This window comes from Lactuca sativa, chromosome 9 (assembly GCF_002870075.4).
Source record: "Lactuca sativa cultivar Salinas chromosome 9, Lsat_Salinas_v11, whole genome shotgun sequence".
In the NCBI taxonomy this organism is placed as follows: Eukaryota; Viridiplantae; Streptophyta; class Magnoliopsida; order Asterales; family Asteraceae; genus Lactuca; species Lactuca sativa.
In genome coordinates, this window is record NC_056631.2 from 48,909,383 (window position 1) to 48,931,059 (window position 21,677).

A 21,677-nucleotide genomic window follows, 5' to 3' on the forward strand; every position below is an offset into this window, starting at 1 on the left:
TTAGTTTCTTGTCACCTTGGTAGCACAAGGCCCACCAATGCTTCCAAGTTGAACTCTGATAACTCACATGCAAATTCAACTTATTTGAAGTAGGTACAGAAATAAGAATTATGTCAACACGATAGGTTGCAAACCTTAAGTCGTGTGCTAGTGATAAATTACAGGTTTTACTCTTGATTAAATCTTGAAACTCTTTCGGGATCTTTAAGGCTCCCACTGTCTCCTTGATATATAAGTTTCCCCAGTCAAGAACCATTCCTTGACAAAACAAATATTCAAGGGATAGCGCGGATTCTTATCAAGACTAACACTTCACACAATTGGTCTTAGTTGGTCTTTGTCTCATCCAAGACATCACAACTTACCAATCTCAAATGTTCAAGAGTAGAAAACATTTTACTCTTACATTTGACTAGTGTTAATAAATCTTCCTTTATGTCACTGCAAGTTACAATCTTGGAGTATGACTCTAAGAATTGTTTTGGAACGAAATATGACTCATCTTCTTGATTTTAACCAATACAACAATTCATGACCTCTCTTCTTAGCCATAACAATGCACTAAGACGTCCTTAGAGTATGAATTTGTGATATGGTTTCATAATCATTAAGATGATCATGAAATACGATACTAAAGTACTCTCCCATCCTTTCAGATTTGAGAAACTTTTATCTTTCTGCCTAATTTGATTCTTCTCATTTGTTTTGTCATACATTGTAACCTTTCCAATGTTACAGAATTATACTTAACCTTATAAGTATAATCATATTTACTAATCTTTAGTAAATCATGACAAATCAATCTTTGTGGTGGACCTTGACCAGCGCACACCCAGTGTACCTAATTCCTTAGTCCTTCAATTGACTCACATATACATGTGATCAAAGAATTATTCTTAATTTTCAAAGATGAAAATTCTCATTCATCATACAATACAACTTGTATGATTCCAAGTTCCTGTCCAATTGAAACTTGGGTGATGAAAAACATTTGGTAAATTCAGACACTACCACAAATGAAAAAATCAAATCCACTTTCCAATATTGCTATTACTAGAAACATATAAGCAACAATTTTCCACAGATGCCATTGTAAGGATATTTTTAAAATAAATAAAATTAAAACCCTTTTTTTCTTTTATTTTAAAACTTTGCAGAAAAACTTATCCTTACAATCCACATGAAAACCTTGTTGTTATCTATTCATAAGCAATATATTATAACTCTTAAGCAACAGCTCAAAATTCTGATTGTCGAACCATGTGATCGAAACCCACCTTTGCAATCAGAATCAACATATACTTACTTTAAGCTTCCTATCTTTTCTTTGATTCTTAAAAACATCAGCATGTGACCCATTCACATTATGTAATAAGAATCTCCAAACAGGAACTTAATAAAGTTAGACAGTGGACTTTACCCGAAGTAGAGTCAAACCTCTTGACTTGATCAACCTTATGACCTTTCAGGTGAATAGGGCAGCTTCGCAACCAATGCCCCTTCCTTTGGCAACAAAACACATGGACCCTTTGGTAATGGCACATGAGACTATCTCAGAATTTGCCTTTCTCTTTACTATTTGGTCAACCGAGTTAACTATAGCCGATCCCTTTCCATTGGGAAGAGAAATCCTTTCTAGATATCCAATGCTACCATTGTCAATGTCCATGTAGACTTGGGAAGTTGTTCTTTTAATCAAATTTTCTTTACTGGTGTTCCAAATCATTGCTGATTCCACAACACCAAGCAAATAGATAACATCATTAAGGGTCATGTCATAGTCCGTCTCATAGTAGTCCCAAAGAGACTCACTATGTTACTAAGAAAGTGATTGAACATCCAACCTTCACGGGACTTTGACACCCAACTCTCCCGGCTTGTCAATATGTTACTTTATCTCCAAGATGTGAGCACACATAGACTATGCTTGCCAATAGGGATTGAGTGACTTTAAACTTTTCAAGAACTTGTGGGTGAGGGAGAATAATTGGAGGAGGTGGAGGAAGTGAAGCATGATGTTGAGGGACACCATCTTCAAGAGATTTGGGAAGATCATAGTTGTCTGAACCAGACATCTATAATGGGAGAAAATCAAGTTAGTTGATTCAAAGTCCTTAATATAACACCCAATATGAAATATTAAGGCTAGGACCCAACACAATATTTTATAATTTGGAAGAGGGATGCCGTAATCCAAGCTATAAAATATTTGAAGGTAGGTGAATGACGATTCACCAATTTCCACCATGAAAAATGAAATAATTTATTAGGTTTTAATTGGATTTGAAATTCCTAGATCTTTTTAGATTCATTGAACTTTTCAATGGCATGTTTCAATCTCGAGTGTGCCCTCTCAAATTTTGCGACTGGGATGTCGAGGATCATAAAACAAGGTGTGAATAACCATACCAATTCACTTGGTACCCTTAATATTATCACCCAATCAATGTGCTGGTTAACCACACACGCTCCATTGATCTATGACAAATATTAAGTCACCCTTCGTGATCCTTACTAGTCCAAGTTAGTGTGCCGGTTAACCACACACGCTCCACCAACGACTTGGTAAGGTACAAAGTGTGAATTCCATGGGCTAGCACCAAATTCACATTTTTCCTAAAGTAACTAAGATTGGGAATTAAATAAAAAATATTTAGTTACTTTATAATAATCATTATACTTTTAATGAGGATTTAAAGTCATTGTCCTACCCGTTCGGCTAACGACCCTCCACCGATCAAGCAAGCGGTGGGTGAGAGTGGACACCCATTAAGTTGTCATTTTATAGGCAACAACCTTATACCCACCTTATAGACCGGCTTCGTGAATGAGGCCTACTAACGGTAAAACAACTTGTTCTTGTACATATATATAATAATTAACCATTAATCTTATAATAGTATAAGGGTAGAATTTTAACTTTTAAAACTTCTAGGGTATGGAATTAAAGTTTGTGTGAGACTTTACAAATTCCAAAACTTGAGGGCAAGTTTTGAACAATTCATAAACTTTTGGATATTCATAACTTATGAGTTTTAATTAAGTGTTTAATACTTTTAATGAAGAGTCTCTTGGAAATCCATAACTTGCGGACAAGTTATGAAGTCCATAAAAGCATTTATTAGAAAAACTCTTCTAAAGTGTAACTTATGACTTCTTAAAAAAAACATTTAAAAGAAAAAACTTTTGGAATTCCATAACTTGAGGACAAATTATGAATTCCATTAAAACACATTAAGATCAAGAATTAACTAACAAACAATTTGCAAATAATTCCTATGATCTAACAAAACTCATATGAACATGAACATCCACATCAACAATTTCAAGAATCATATGAACACATATAAACTTGAAATTTTGATTATAACTTTGAAATTGGTCCACCATCATCATTACCACATCAAAACAGGTTTTCTGAGTCCAAAACAGTTTAAGGTAATGATTCTAGACCAATTCCAGCACCAAAACTCGAAGATATGTTGTCTGGGGTTCCCACTCGTCGAGTGCATGAACCAACTCGCCGAGTTGGATGAATTTTGTCTTGGACTCGTCGAGTCCCTTCATGGACTCGGCGAGTCTGCTGTGCAGACAGCACATAAACTTCGATTTTCAGCAATCTGCATCAAGTATTCAAGAAAACAAGCCTTGGCTCTGATACCACTATTGAGTTTTGAGCAATCTAACACTTCCTAAGTGTGCATGCAACCCTAATAAACCTTGGATCTATGTTTTCTTCTAAAATACATGCAAATAATAACTTCCAAGGTTTCTTCCTAACTAGCATAGCATAAGGATTATGAATCATAAAAGTACTAGTAGAAATACATACCTTTTGATGATGGTTGATTGTTTGGAGTTTGAGAGCCAAGCACCAATAGTGTGAATGCCTCAAATGGAATCACAAATCACCACAAACACTTGGAAAACTTTTAGAGAGTAGTATACTTTCTTGTAGAATCGGCCACCACTAAGTCTCACACTACTAGTGTCTACCCTTAGGCCCTATTTCTTGCATCATATGCTTCTTTATATAGTGTGCATGGTTAGGGTGAAACCCTAATAACCCATGTCTTTTCCTTTCCAAGGATCCATGGGTTAAAAGCTCCATGGATCATCCATGGACTTTCATATCCACACCCCTTATAAGAAATGCTTAGTTCTCCTTCCCAGCCGATGTAGGATCAGATCTAACCCACTTTCACCCCCCATTATAGGGTTCGACGTCCCCGTGGAACACATCGCCCCGTGCCCTGGCTCTGATACCATTTGTAACATCCCCCTCTGGCACGTATCACAATATTGTCCGCTTTGGCCCACTCGGCACGAGGACTTCCCAGGGGGTCACCCATCCTGGTACTACTCCCACCCGAGCACGCTTAACTGCAGAGTTCTTATGGGATCTGCTGCCCTCACGGCTTTAAAACGTGTTGTGTTAGGGAAGGTATCCACACCCCTTATAAGGAATGCTTAGTTCTCCTTCCCAGCCGATGTGGGATCAAATCTAACCCACTTTCACCCCCCCCCCCCCATTATAGGGTTCGACGTCCCCGTCGAACACATCAACCCGTGCCCTGGCTCTGATACCATTTGTAACATCCACCTCTGTCACGTATCACAATATTGTCCGCTTTGGGCCACTCGGCACGAGGACTTCCCAGGGGGTCACCCATCCTGGTACTACTCCCGCCCGAGCACGCTTAACTGCAGAGTTCTTATGGGATCTGCTGCCCTCACGGCTTTAAAACGCGTTGTGTTAGGGAAGGTATCCACACCGCTTATAAGGAATGCTTAGTTCTCCTTCCCAGCCGATGTGGGATCAGATCTAACCCACTTTCACCCCCCATTATAGGGTTCGACGTCCCCGTCGGACACATCGACCCGTGCCCTGGCTTTGATACCATTTGTAACATCCCCCTCTGGGACGTATCACAATATTGTCCGCTTTGGGCCACTCGGCACGAAGACTTCCCAGGGGGTCACCCATCCTGTTACTACTCCCGCCCGAGCATGCTTAACTACAGAGTTCTTATGAGATCTACTGCCCTCACGGCTTTAAAACGCGTTGTGTTAGGGAAGGTATCCACACCCTTATAAGGAATGCTTAGTTCTCCTTCCCAACCGATGTGGGATCAGATCTAACCCACTTTCACCCCCCCCCATTATAGGGTTCGACGTCCCCGTCGGACACATCGACCCGTGCCCTGGCTTTGATACCATTTGTAACATCCCCCTCTGGGACGTATCACAATATTGTCCGCTTTGGGCCACTCGGCACGAAGACTTCCCAGGGGGTCACCCATCCTGTTACTACTCCCGCCCGAGCATGCTTAACTACAGAGTTCTTATGAGATCTACTGCCCTCACGGCTTTAAAACGCGTTGTGTTAGGGAAGGTATCCACACCCTTATAAGGAATGCTTAGTTCTCCTTCCCAGCCGATGTGGGATCAGATCTAACCCACTTTCACCCCCCATTATAGGGTTCGACGTCCCCGTCGAACACATCGACCCGTGCCCTGGCTCTGATACCATTTGTAACATCCCCTTCTGGCACGTATCACAATATTGTCCGCTTTGGGCCACTCGGCACGAGGAATTCCCAGGGGGTCACCCATCCCGGTACTACTCCCGCCCGAGCACGCTTAACTGCAGAGTTCTTATGGGATCTGCTGCCCTCACGGCTTTAAAACGCGTTGTGATAGGGAAGGTATCCACACCCCTTATAAGGAATGCTTAGTTCTCCTTCGCAGACGATGTGGGATCAGATCTAACCCACTTTAAAGTGGGTTAGATCTAATCCCACATCGTCTGCGAAGGAGAACTAAGCATTCCTTATAAGGGGTGTGGATACCTTCCCTATCACAACGCGTTTTAAAGCCGTGAGGGCAGCAGATCCCATAAGAACTCTGCAGTTAAGCGTGCTCGGGCGGGAGTAGTACCAGGATGGGTGACCCCCTGGGAAGTCCTCGTGCCGAGTGGCCCAAAGCGGAGAATATTGTGATACGTGCCAGAGGGGGATGTTACATCATAACTTATGAGTTTTAATTAAGTGTTTAATACTTTTAATGAAGAGTCTCTTGGAAATCCATAACTTGGACAAGTTATGAAGTCCATAAAAGCATTTATTAGAAAAACTCTTCTAAAGTGTAACTTATGACTTCTTAAAAAAAACATTTAAAAGAAAAAACTTTTGGAATTCCATAACTTGAGGACAAATTATGAATTCCATTAAAACACATTAAGATCAAGAATTAACTAACAAACAATTTGCAAATAATTCCTATGATCTAACAAAACTCATATGAACATGAACATCCACATCAACATTTTCAAGAATCATATGAACACATATAAACTTGAAATTTTGATTATAACTTTGAAATTGGTCCACCATCATCATTACCACATCAAAACAGGTTTTCTGAGTCCAAAACAGTTTAAGGTAATGATTCTAGACCAATTCCAGCACCAAAACTCGAAGATATGCTGTCTGGGGTTCCCACTCGTCGAGTGCATGAACCAACTCGCCGAGTTGGATGAATTTTGTCTTGGACTCGTCGAGTCCCTTCATGGACTCGGCGAGTCTGCTGTGCAGACAACACATAAACTTCGATTTTCAGCAATCTGCATCAAGTATTCAAGAAAACAAGCCTAGACTCTGATACCACTGTTGGGTTTTGAGCAATCTAACACTTCCTAAGTGTGCATGCAACCCTAATAAACCTTGGATCTATGTTTTCTAGCGGCAACGTCCGCCGCCACTAAAATCAATATTCTTGTACTGTTACTAAATTGAATGATAAAATAAAGTTAAAAGTAAAGAAATAATTAATTATTATGTTTGGAATTCTTTGAAGTTTTAAAAGATGTAATCCTAGGTAGCATGTAAACGTGTATTATGTGGCTTTTTAAATGGATTTGAAGCGATTGTATTTTAAGTATTTTTTTTTTGAGTTTTTGTGTTGATTGGAAATTGAAGGAAATCATTTTTGAAAAACAAAGATAATATTTGAATGAAAACCAAAGGTTGTTGTGTGTTATAAAATTAGATAGTTGTTAGTGTTAATAATAGTTAACAATTTGAAATTTTTATGAAAAAATGGGTACATTCCAAAAATAAATAGGTATAATATTTAAATTAGGTTCTTTCTCTCTCGTCGAAAGCCTGTATCCTTGTCCAGCTTTCGAAGTCGACATGCCGAGTTTGTGGCATGGTGTATGTCGAGTACGTGTAGGTGATGTCGAACTCATTTCGAGCCCACTCCTATTAGACTTATAAAATGAATGTTACACGGAATGATTCGTTAAGAATGTCTTCATGTCTTACAAAATTCTTTTGTGTCATATATATATATAAGTTCAATAGAGAACCATTATCAATGGTTCTTCAAGGAACCAAATATTTTTTTTCAAGTTTTAGAGTTTTTTTTTATCGAAAATAAAAACTAAAAATATCTAAATTTATAACTTCACATTGCTAATGCTTATATATTTTTCGGATTCACCATGTGAATTCAGATTCACACTGTGAATTTGATGAAGAAGAATAATTTTTATTTCGAATTTGATATCATTGGAAAATGATAAAAAGTTATAAATTTCTGTATTTTTAGTTTTTTTTATATAAAAAATAAGTTATAAAAGTTGGAAAAAAAATTGGTTCCTTGGTTTCATGGTTTTTTTAGAACTGACAAATATTATTAAAGGACTACCACCTAGCAAGTTACTAGACGGGGCAAAGAGAGCAATAAAGAAAGAAGATTACAACAAGTACTGACAATGGGCATATACACCATTCAACCCACTTATAGTGATAATCTAATCTCCTATGCTTTAGCCAAGTATACACTAGTGTCTTGACGTTGGCTATTATCTTATAGGGAGGAGTGTGTATGTTCTTAAACACCCGATCACACCTTGATTTCCATATCAACCATCACACCATAACACACACTAATGAAATTGTTTCTCCTTTTCGAACATCTACGCCAAAAAATTTAGAAACTGTTTAGATATCCAATGGTATGAAATTATGGGACAGGAATATCACACTAGTAAAAGACCCACTCTCATACTGTATTGTTCTCTATTGAACCTCATCCTCTCTCTCTCTCTCTCTCTCTCTCTCTCTCTATATATATATATATATATATATATATATATATATATATATATATATATATATATATATGAGAAAAGTGAATATGTGGCTGTCATTTTGTAATATTATGTATAGAACCATCTAAATTGACTTTATTTTGATTAAAAAACACAATTTTCTTTCACAGTTAGTTTCTTCTTAATGTTTTTAAACACATATTATTTTTTATTTTGTAATTCATTCCCAACATTTGTGTGTTTCAAATATGTTATTTATTAGACCTCTAGTAGAAGCTTCATAACTTCCTCCGACACCTACCTTATGTATACTTGCATTGTTTTTTATGGATTATGGAAAGAGGTTGATTGGGTTTTTAATGAACAATTTCAATCTTTCACTATAACTTTCTATAATAAATTTCAATATAACGAACTACAACATTCTTATACATGGTTTATGAGGCAAAATTAAACTTATAAAACTCCATAAAAATATATGCAAAGTCTAATATAAGCTCTAATAAAGGACAAAATAAATATGGTAGAGATATTTGATTGAATTTTATTAAAATTATGTAGTTTCTGATGGTTTTATACCTAATATTAGATACATAACAACCACATATAGGCCAGCCCAATACATGGATGACTTAGGCTTAGGCCCAGGGCATCAAAATTCTAGGGGGCATAAAATAGTCTAAATATGTCTATAGTATATATAATAGTGGCCCAAAATTATTAGCTCATCATGTGATATGATGTCTTCGGACGTAAGAAAGTAAGGGAACGACACATGCCAAACAACCATCCAGTCCCATCGATTGTGTATCCGAGCATTCAAATGCACATGGAAAAACGAATTGTCCTCTCGTGCCTAGAAACCTGATGTTGTCGATTCGGTAATCGCAAACTGAACTATCTCATCTCTTTGATGTCAGATGTCTATTCATTACTCTCAATTTCTCATTCTAAATCTCTCTAATTCTCTAAACCTTTTGGTTGCTACATTCAATAGTTCAATCGATCAAATTTATTTTTTTTCACTCTTTCGTTCTTAGTTCCGATTCCCTGCTTACTTGCTTGATTTGTTTCTATTTTTTTCCAGCATTAAGCAAGAGGAATACGAAAGAAAGAAGTAGGGCTGTAAGGACCTATTGGATTTGTATTTTTCCTGATTTCTTGTTTCTCTTCAACAGTTCAACTGATTTGGGCCATTGGGTGAGTTTTTTTTTCTTAGCTTGTTTCTAATTTCGATTTTTTTTTCTTAATTTGTTTTTAATTTTGAATCTGATTTGTGGTTTTCTTCATTGTATTTGCTTAAATCATTATTTTTTGTGATGTGAATGATAGAATCAGGAGGCATATCTGATTTTGATTTATTTTGAATATTTGGAATTGGATAACAAAAGGACTGATTTCTTATTTATGTTCAAGTGATTTGCAGATTTGGGTTAGTTCTCTACTTCTGTTCTTCTCATTTCAATTTTACTTTCTGTTTAACTCTAAATTTGTTGCCATCAACCTTTGTAATTTTTTTTGTTTCTTCTTATTTTGATGGGAATCAAGTGGCTGGTTTATTGAACTTCTGATTTCTGTTTATATTGAAATATGAGTATCTGACTTTCCTCAAAATATGTTGCCTTGTGTTCTTGTTTCTAGAAAAGTATAAATATATTATTATTATTAGACAGTTGTTTTGAAAATTTGTTTCCTATTTTTTATTTTTTTATTCACTTTAATTGATATTAACGAAGCTTAAGAAATAGTAAATAGTATTGGAGTTAAACCCAAATAGTAAATAGTATTGGGGTTAAATAAATGCGATGTTTTGAATGTATGTTTGGTTTTTTGTTTAATGGCTCCAAATTAGTTTCTTTAGTTGATAATGAATTAAAAAAATATTGGTTTATTAATAGAGTTACAAATTTTGTAGAAAATTAATGTTGTGGATGAAGCATACAAAGGTGAAAATCTTTGGACATTTATTAAAATAATGAAGTACGAAAAAAGAATACATATGTTTTTTTTTGAAAGAGCCAAACAAAGAATGGATATGTTCCTAATATGTTGGTTGATATAAGATAATATTCACTAATGTTGGTTAGGGAAAACAATTTTTCAAAATTGAAGCCCTTGAAATCGTATCTCCAAAATATCATGACTCAATGGAATGATTCAATGGAATGGATTAGCAATTTTATTATCTCCAATGTACCATGACTTAGGGGAATGGATTAGCAATTTTAAGTATCCAAGTGATATTTTACAAAATATTGATTATTGTAAATTAAGATACGTTTTCCTTCAAAAAAATATATGAAGACATTGCTTAGGTGATTTTTGTAGGTTTTTGTTTGTCTTGTATGTTTGATTATAAAATTTACTGTATTTTTTATTTTGTAAATTTTTTTATATATAAGGGCATAAAATTCTTATCTCGCCATGGGTAGTAAAAAATAATGGACCGGTCCTGGTCACATATTCCCCAAGCTATATATATATATATATATATATATATATATATATATATATATATATATATATATATATATATATATATATATATATATATATATATATATATATATATATATATATATATATATATATATATATATATATATATATTTGCGTGTTAGTGCAGTAATCATTCATTGAGCATATCTATGATTCACAATTTATATTGCAAAACGAAAGATCATTTTATTCTAAATTGAAAATGTGATGATTTACAAAATGAATTGTATTGTAAAATTTTTTAATGATAAATGGACCCTAAAACACAAATGCCAATAGATATCATGATAATAATCATAATAAGAATGAAGACAAAATACTGAGTTTGGGGTAACTTTCACAAACACAATCCACTTCCACTTCCACAAATGGACAACACTATGATTAGGTCATACCCTAACAGGAGAAGGGAATATTCAAGGATCAGGATCCACTCAAATCTCAAGTCGTTGTCATCTTCAGCTTCTTTCACTTTTATATTACATAATGGTACTATTTTAAAATATATAAATCAAAGAATATCTACAAATATTTTTTGATATAAGTTTATATTTGAAATATTATACATGGTTAAGTTATTTTAAAAATAAAAAGATGCGTGAAAACTTGAAAGTCAAAAATCTAGTTTTTTTTTTTCAAACCAACATAATCACGGGAACTCACCGTCTAGAAGAATTGTAGGACAAAATCATTGAAATATATATATATATATATATATATATATATATATATATATATATATATATATATATATATATATATACCCTAATAAATAAAGATAATTTTGCCAAATGTCAACTTCTTATTGAATTTCACACATGTAATTTTCTTAGAATTTTTGAATTATTTTTCTTCCACTTGTCATTCTTGTATGTTTTTTTTCATTTTTATTCAACTTCCACCTATTAAATGTCTAACTCATAACAATTAATGTGAATTAATGTATATAATAAACCTTCTATTTGTGAATTCTTATTTCTATTTAATGAATTCAATTTGTGGATTTATATTAATTTGTATTAGTATAGAATAATTAAGACAATTTACATAAATGGTCATAGTGGTTTATTCTATTTATTGTATTTATTTCGAAAGTTTACTTTAAAAAATACTTAATTTTTACACATTCATATTCAGCATAATTTTTTAAACATGATAATACTTTTTTTATTAGTATAGATTGAATTACGTATTCATCATTTCATTTATATTTATTTCAAAATTGTACTTTAGAAAATACTTAATGTCTACACCTTATAGTTAACTTTTTTAATCAACCCGTGTAATACACGGGTTTCACATCTACTATATATATATATATATATATATATATATATATATATATATATATATATATATACCCTAATAAATAAAGATAATTTTGCCAAATGTCAACCTCTTATTGAATTTGACACATGTAATTTTCTTAGAATTTTTAAATTATTTTTTTTCCACTTGTCATTCTTGTATTTTTTTTTCATTTTTATTCAACTTCCACCTATTAAATGTCAACTCATAACAATTAATGTGAATTAATGTATATAGTAAACCTTCTATTTATGAATTCTTATTTCTATTTAATGAATTCAATTTGTGGATTTATATTAATTTGTATTAGTATAGAATAATTAAGACAATTTACATAAATGGTCATAGTGGTTTATTCTATTTATTGTATTTATTTCGAAAGTTTACTTTAAAAAATACTTAATTTTTACAGATTCATATTCAGCATAATTTTTTAAACTTGATAATATTTTTTTATTAGTATAGATTGAATTACGTATTCATCATTTCATTTATATTTATTTCAAAATTGTACTTTATAAAATATTTAATGTCTACACCTTATAGTTAACTTTTTTAATCAACCCGTGTAATACATGGGTTTCACACCTACTATATATATATATATATATATATATATATATATATATATATATATATATATATATATATATATTGTTATAAAATATGATCAAATAACAAGATACATTATAGATAAAGAAAGACATGAGAATAAAAAGAACTTTTATTCCAATATTTGTGATGAAATCATCAAATTTTATAATACATAATATTCACTATTTATACTAGACAAAGAAGATGAAAGGTCATGTATGATATGAATGCACATTATGATGGTGCATAACTACACTCATAAAACTCATAATAATGTTTGCTATAATGCTCACTAATTATGGAGAGTAATGGGGGAATATGGAGAATCTAATAGTCATTCACTAAATAATAATTCATAACACCCCCCCTTGAATGACGATTATATCATGCCTCGTTAAAACCTTAATAGGTAAAACCTCATGGGAAAAACCCTTTATTAAGGAAAAGAGTACATGATTAATAATAGATATTGGAAACAATTGCCTCGTTAAAAACCTTGCTAAGAAAACCCGGTGGGAAAAACATAGTTAAGGAAAAGAGTACAATATGTTTCCAACTCCTCCTGATTAGCAAATCACTTGATTTTCTTGAAGCACCGCATAGCAATGATTCGTACCATCTTTTCAAATTTCGATGTAGGAAGTGCTTTAGCAAGCCAGTCATGAAAGTTGTTACTGGATTGATTTTTCTAGATGTTGATGGCATGCTCTTTTTAAAGATCATGAGTGAAAAAAAACATTGGTGATATATGTTTGGTTTTGTCTCCTTTGATAAATCTTTCCTTGGATGGAGCTATACAAGTTGTATTATCTTCATATAGTATGGTTGGAACATCCCTGTTAGAAGTTAGACCACAATTCTTACAAATGTGTTGAGTTAAATTTCTTAACCAAATACATTCATGACTTGCCTTATAAATTGTTATAATCTCTGCATGGTTAGAATAAGCAGCAACTAAATTTTGTTTAACAAAATGACAAGAAATTACGTTACCTCCACAAGTGAATAAATAACATGTTTGGGATCGGGCTTTGTGTGGATCACATAAATATCCCGCATCTGCAAAACTAATTAACTTTGCATTTTATGAATTTGATTAGTATAAATTCATATCTATTGTACCTCGAAGATATCAAAGAATGTGTTTGACTCTATTCACAATATCTTCTTGCTGGACAAGAACTATATATTGCTAATAAGTTAACGAAAAATGATTTATCGGGTCTTGTATTAATAGTAAGATATATTAGTGCACCAGTAGCACTAGGATATAGTTCTTCAGGAACAAGAAGATTTTCATGTTTTTTTTATGATGCTGAAGTTGGTCCTTATTTGGCATCTAATTGCCTTACCACCTTCGGGTTACTCATGAATGTGAGTTATTCATATAAAACCTTTTTAGCACCTTTTCTAGATATTAACGTACAAAAACTTCATTTTTGTGTGCTTAATTTGAAGACCCAAATAGAATTTCATCTTACCAAGATCATTCATTTCAAAAATTTCTTTCAAACAAAAAGTGACATTTTCCAATTCTCTAGGAGTTCCAATTATGTTCAAATCATCTACAATAACATCAATTATGATAAATTCTTATCTGGATATTTTTATGAATACACATGGGCTTAATGGATCATTTTTATAGCACTCTTTCAACAGAAATGTACTAAAACAATTGAAGCACATACGGCCAGATTGTTTCAATGTATACAAAGATTTATTTAATTCTACCAAATATACTTCATGAGAATTAGAAGTTTGTGCTTCTGGCACCTTAAACCCTTCTGGGATTTTCATATAAATATCATTTTGAAGTGAACCATATAAATAGGCAGTAAATACATCCATTATACACATATCCAGTTTTGCATATATTGTTAAACTTATAAAATAACTGAATGTAATTGCATCAACTACCGGAGAATACGTTTCTTCATAATCAATTTCGGGCCTTTTGTAAAACCTTGTGCAATAAGTATTGTTTTATATCTCACAACTTCATTTTTCTCGTTTCTTTTGCGCACAAATAGCCATTCGTGTCCCACTGTTCTTACTCTGTTTGGTGTATGGACTACAGGTCCAATAACTTTTCGTTGAGTAAGAGAATTAAGCTCTTTATTTATTTCATCTTTCCATTTTGGTCAATATTTTCTATTCATACATTTCTCAATAGATTTAGGTTCAAGATCCTCATTTTCTTTATAATCACATGCGAAACATGATATGAAAAATTATCGTCGACTTCTGTCTTATGTTGGTTTCGTCTTATTTCTGTCATGACATAATTTATTGAGATCTCATCATTTTCATTTTTTTCAGGTACCTTATCTTCTTTTGTTATGTCATTGGGCTCCTTTAGAGCTTCATTAATCTTTTCAAGAGATTTTTTTTTTCTCTTTTTGACCATCAATTATATTTGTTCCCATTCCTTTTCAAGGATTTTTATCTTTAGAACAGGTTGTTCTTTCACGCTTCAGGCGTGGCTTAGATTCATTTGTAGTTGTATTTTTCCTTCTGGGATATCAATTCTAATTGGATCATTATAGCTAGTACACGTGTTATAAAATATGATCAAATAACAAGATACATTATAGGTAAATAAAGACATAAGAATAAAGAGAACTTTTATTCCAATATTTGTGTTGAAATCATCTACAATAACATCAATTATAATAAATTCTTATCTGGATGTTTCTATGAATACACATGGGCTTAATGGATCATTTTTGTAGCACTCTTTCAACAGAAATGTACTAAAACAATTGAAGCATATACGGCCAGATTGTTTCAATCTATACAAAGATTTATTTAATTTTACCAAATATATTTCATGAGAATTAGAAGTTTGTGCTTCTGGCACCTTAAACCCTTCTGGGATTTTCATATAAATATCATTTTGAAGTGAACCATATAAATAGGCAGTAAATACATCCATTAGACACATCTCCAGTTTTGCATATATTGTTAAACTTATAAAATAACTGAATGTAATTGCATCAACTACCGGAGAATACGTTTCTTCATAATCAATTTCGGGCCTTTGGGTAAAACCTTGTGCAACAAGTATTGTTTTATATCTCACAACTTCATTTTTCTCGTTTCTTTTGCGTACAAATACCCATTCGTGTCCCACTGTTCATACTCTGTTTGGTGTATGGACTACAGGTCCAATAACTTTTCGTTGATTAAGAGAATTAAGCTCTTTATTTATTTCATATTTCCATTTTGGTCAATATTTTCTATTCATACATTTCTCAATATATTTAGGTTCAAGATCCTCATTTTCTTTATAATCACATGTGGAACATGATATGAAAAATTATCGTCGAATTCTGTCTTATGTTGGTTTCATCTTATTTCTGTCATGACATAATTTATTGAGATCTCATCGTTTTCATTTTTTTTCAGGTACCTTATATTCTTTTGTTATGTCATTGGCTCTTCTAGTGCTTCATTAATCTTTTCAAGAGATATTGTTTTCTCTTTTTTAACATCAATTATATTTTTTTCCCATTCCTTGTCAAGGAGTTTTATCTTTAGAACAGGTTGTTCTTTCACGCTTCAGGTGTGGCTTAGATTCATTTGTAGTTGTATTTTTATTTCTGGGATATCAAATCTAATTGGATCATTATAGCTAGTACACAAGATTTTATTTTCCAGCTTCTTTATTTCTTCCCCTAATGTTAGAAAATATGATTAATCAAAATAATAATCATCAAATATAGCTATAAATAAATCTCCGGTTGATGATTTTAAATATTTTACTATAGATGAAGATTCATATCCAACATAAATTCTCATTCTTCTTTGAGGTAGAGAGATGAGTACATTAATTGCACATCTAAACGTCCTTAGATGGCAATATTTGGTTCCTGGCCACAAACCATTTGAATAGGGATAACTAATGATAACTGGTTGGATTGATGCATATAAGTGATGTTGCATGTAAAATTGCATGCCCCATGTCAACGCAGGAAGTTTAGAATGCATTAGTAATGGTCTTGCAATTAATTAAAGGTGTTTGATTAACGACTCAACTAAACCATTTTGTGTATGAACATATGCAACATGATGTTCAATAGTTATCTTAATCAACATGCAATAATCATTAAAAGCTTATGATGTAAATTCTTCAACATTATCAAGTCAAATTTTCATAATTGGGTAATCAGGAACATGTGCCCTTAGGTTGATTATTTATGCAAGTAATTTTGCAAAAACCAAATTACAACTAGACAACAAGCACACATGTGACCATCTAGTTGACTCACCAATTAAAACCATAAAATATCTAAATGATCCACATGGTGGTTGAATTGGTCTACATATATTCCTTTGAAATTTTTCTTAAAACTATGACTTTCATACCCAACTTTTGTTCAATGATGGATGGGAAATTAATTTTCCTTAAGAGCATGAAACACAAGAGAATTCATTAGCTTCAAAAATCTTCTGGTTTTTCAAGGAATGATCACTTGAAGTTTTAATTATTTTGTGCATCATAATATATCCGGGATGACCCAACCGGTCATGTCAAACTTTGAAGGTATTATAATACCTTTTTTTATTTTCAATAGCATGAATCATTGTAATATTTGTATAGTACAATCCGGAGGACAATACATATAATTTTTCCAAAAAACTTTTCTTACCCGATATCATTTTTGTAATGTTGAGATAATTTGTATTACCATCATTAGTTGTTTCAATATGATATCCGTTAGACCGAATATACTTAAAACTTAATAAATTTCTTGGTGATTTTATTGAAAATAATGCATCACCAATTGTAATTATTGTCCCTTGTTGTAATATTATATTCGCTCTTCCGGAGCCTTCAATCATTTTTGCATTACATGTTATTATATTAACATTTACTTCTCTAATTGATAAGTAAGCAAAATATTTTTCATTATTAAAAATATTATGTGTTATTGTATTGTCTGTAAAAAAATATATCTTCCTTATTTCTGTTGTGAATATTCATATTTCTTTACAATAAATAAATAAAACACAAGAAACATTCGACTTAGAGAAATAAAGTCATATTTTATTAATTTGGGAAGATTGTGACAACATCATTTCTCATGAAACGAATATGACATAAAAACATAATAAATGTCATGAAACAAAATTATTATATATTATTTTTCCATCACCATCAATAGCACTACTTGTCCCTTATGGGTAGACAAGATAATTCGCAACATTTATATTTTAGAGAATCTTGATAAAGATCAACAAAATGCTTTGGTAAGCGGCATGTACAAGACCAATAATCGATCATTCCACATTAGTGACAAGCATTTTCAACTTTTTTTTTGCCTTGACCACTTTTATCATTAGGATGTGGATTTTTGTTATTTTCCAACTTCTGGTGGTTACTTGTAATCTTGTTATTTTTATGATAATTATAATAACATCCACGACTCGGTTAGACCCATGACTATTATGATTATATGATGTTGCATTCACTTCAGGAAATGCACTAGATCCGGTCGGGATTGATTGATGATTTTTCATCAATAACTCATTGTTTTGTTTAGCCACAAGAAGACCTGAGATTAATTCATATTTATTTTAAACATTTCTCATGATATTGCTACTGCAGGAGCATGTTAGTAGTATGAAAACTAGAGAAAGTTTTATCTACCATGGTTTTCCATAATGAAAATAGAAATCAAAATAAAGACTTGTATGTTAAGGAATTGTTACAAAAGAAATTCCATAAAATAAGCTGTAAGCATTGTACATGTAAAATTATAAAAAAATACATACCTGAAAATAACAAGAACAATAAGGAGTTAGAACTCTATGGTAGAGTCGTGCTGATAACGTGTTATAAAATATGATCAAATAACAAGATACATTATAGATAAAGAAAGACATGAGAATAAAAAGAACTTTTATTCCAATATTTGTGATGAAATCATCAAACTTTATAATACATAATATTCACTATTTATACTAGACAAAGAAGATAAAAGGTCATGTATGATATGAATGTACATTATGATGGTGCATAACTACACTCATAAAACTCATAATAATGTTTGCTATAATGCTCACTAATTATGGAGAGTAATGGGGGAATATGGAGAATCCAATAGTCATTCACTAAAGAATAATTCATATTTTATTCTAATAAAAGAATAGTTTTAATCTCCTATTGACATTTGTCATTTTATTAGCCATTTTAATTAATGCATATTTTATTCTACTTTTGACATGTATCACCCTATTAAGCTTCATAATTAATGCATACCACTTATCAACTTATTATTTCGCAATTTTAAATTTTAAAATTTAAATTTCTCACTCCAATTACATTAAATTAATAACATTAGAATAAAAATTAAAATAAAATTAATACATATTATAAGGTGATATAATTTCACATATTTATTTAAATTAACGATTATAATTTTATATAACTAAAAAATATCTCTTAATTAATAATTTATTTACAATAACTGATTAATAATTTTTATTTCTCACTATAAAAGTTTAATTAATTTTGTAACTGTGATTCCCACAGGTTATAAACTAGTATATATATAAATTACAAAATTTTTAATACAAATCAATTATGCATAAATAAATCATTAATACTTACTAAAAGTTTGAAGACTTAAATTAAGGAAGAGTATTAAGAAATTAAATTTAACCCGGAATAACAAATTTAAAATATTAAAATCATGTATAGAATTTAATTTAGATTTTTTTTTAAACTAGACACTGTTATTAATTACTTTACGTCAAATGTATACACATGCAATATAAATATAAGGTATAAACACAAATATTTTATTTAAAATTGGTAATTTTTTATTATATAATAAATAATAATAAAATCAAATAATTATTTTTCCGTAAGAAAATTATTCGGCAAAAGAGCTATTTATCACCGCCGTTTTGCGCGGGAACACATCTACTATATATATATATATATATATATATATATATATATATATATATATATATATATATATATATATATAAAACTTGTTTTTGTTTTAGTTTGATTTTTGCGAGTTTTTTTAATGTTATTTTGGATGTGTAATTAGCCTGGACTACTCTCCGGGTAGGAGGTAACTAAGTTACATTTGGAGTTGATCGAGCCATGAAGCATTCTAGGTTCAGTGACGACACGGTCTTCTCAGTAGATATTTTGGAAGAAATATTGGAAAAAGAATTGGCGGAATGGAAAGAAAACAAGGAGAGTAGATCCACCTTTATCTCAGAAGATGACTTTGATGCTGAAAAAAATATAAAGGAGATAGAGATGCTACTTGAAGAAAGCGAATATGAAGAATTAACAAGGCATGCTGGAAACACAACACAACGTGTTAAGGAGCTCAACACGGCGTGTCGGAACAAAAAAACACGACCTGACGGGTTAACTGACCACAACACGGCGTGTTCTGTTAATACCCATGACATGTTCAGTTTTCAGACTATGAAATTGGGCCTGAAAACTTTGCCGCAACACTTCGAATATGCCTTTCTGGAAAAGGATGATCAAAATTCGGTGATTATTGCTTCTGACCTCACACCAACCGAAAAGGAAGATCTTGTTAAGGTTTTGAAGAAAAGGAAGAATTCCATCACTTGGAAGATAACCGACATTAAGGGCATTAGTCCTTCCTATTTCTCATATAAGATCAACCTAGATGAAGGCGCAAAACCAGTAGTGCAACATCAGAGATGACTAAACCCAAACATGCAAGAGGTAGTCAAGAAGGAGGTTGTCAAAGTTTTAGATGTCAGGATCATATACCCCATCTCTGATAGTTAATGGGTAAGTCCAGTTCAAGTAGTGCCCAAGAAAGGAGGGATGACGGTCATAACGAACAAGAAGAATGAGCTTATACCTACACGAACGGAAATCGGTTGGTAAGTGTGCATCGATTACTGAAAGCTAAACGATGCCACTTGCAAAGACCACTCCCCTCTTTCTTTTATAGATCAAATACTTGAGCGATTATCTGGTCATTGTTATTATTGTTTTCTAGATCGATTTTCAGTTTACTTCCAAATTCCAGTCGACCCAATTGATCGAGAGAAGACGACATTCACTTGTCCAAGTGGAACATTTGCATTTCGACACATGCCTTTTGGGCTTTGCAATGCGTCGGCAATGTTTCAATGATGCATGACGACTATATTCCACGACATGGAGGAAACATTTATGGAAGTATTTATGGATGACTTTTTTGTATTTGGCTCTTCTTTTGATGATTGTCTTACAAACCTTGATTTGATGCTTGCTAGGTGTGAAAAGACCAATTAAGTCTTAAATTAGAAAAAATGTCATTTCATGGTGAAGGAAGGAATCGTTTTAGGCCATAAAGTGTCCAAATCAGGGATTGAGGTGGATCAATCAAAGATCGATACTATTGCTAAGTTACCCCCACTAACTAATGTGAAGGGAGTTAGGAGTTTTTTAGGTCACGCAGGTTTTTACTGCTGTTTTATAAAAGACTTTTCTAAAATAACTAGACCTTTGACTCAACTACTCTTAAAAGATGCACCTTTCAATTTTTCTAAAGAATGTTTAGAAGCCCTTGAGTTTTTAAAAGAAAAATTAACTAATGTCCGGATCATTATCGCCTCAAATTGGAACCTACCATTTAAAATAATATGCAATGCCAGTGACTATGCATTAGGAGCCATGCTTGGTCAAAGGGTTGATAAGCACTTTCAACCCATCTACTATGCAAGCAAGACCTTGAACCCGGCCCAAGATGTAACAGCCCGGATTCCTAGGTATTTTGCATTCTTATATTTTCGGTGAATTGTGAGGAGACTCGGCGAGTTGGAGCCCAAACTCGCCGAGTATGATCGCGGCTATGGGCATGGGTTCGCGTCTGGACTCGGCGAGTCCAAAAGTGGACTTGGTGAGTCTACGCTGTTTAATGAAACCCTAATTCCTTGTGTTTGGAGCCTATTTAAGGGCACTTATAGCCTCCCATTGCGGCTACCAGTCCCTTGAGAGAATCCTAAGAGAGCTAATTCGTTTTAGGAGAGAGGAAGTCACTTTTGGGCCTTTGTATTCCTTGTTTAGCAAGAAGAAGGTGGCAAGAGCAAGGAGGAGGTGAGATTCCAGTAGATCCAGAGTCCAGAGGCTTCATTTTGAGGTAATAGTTCGAACCTC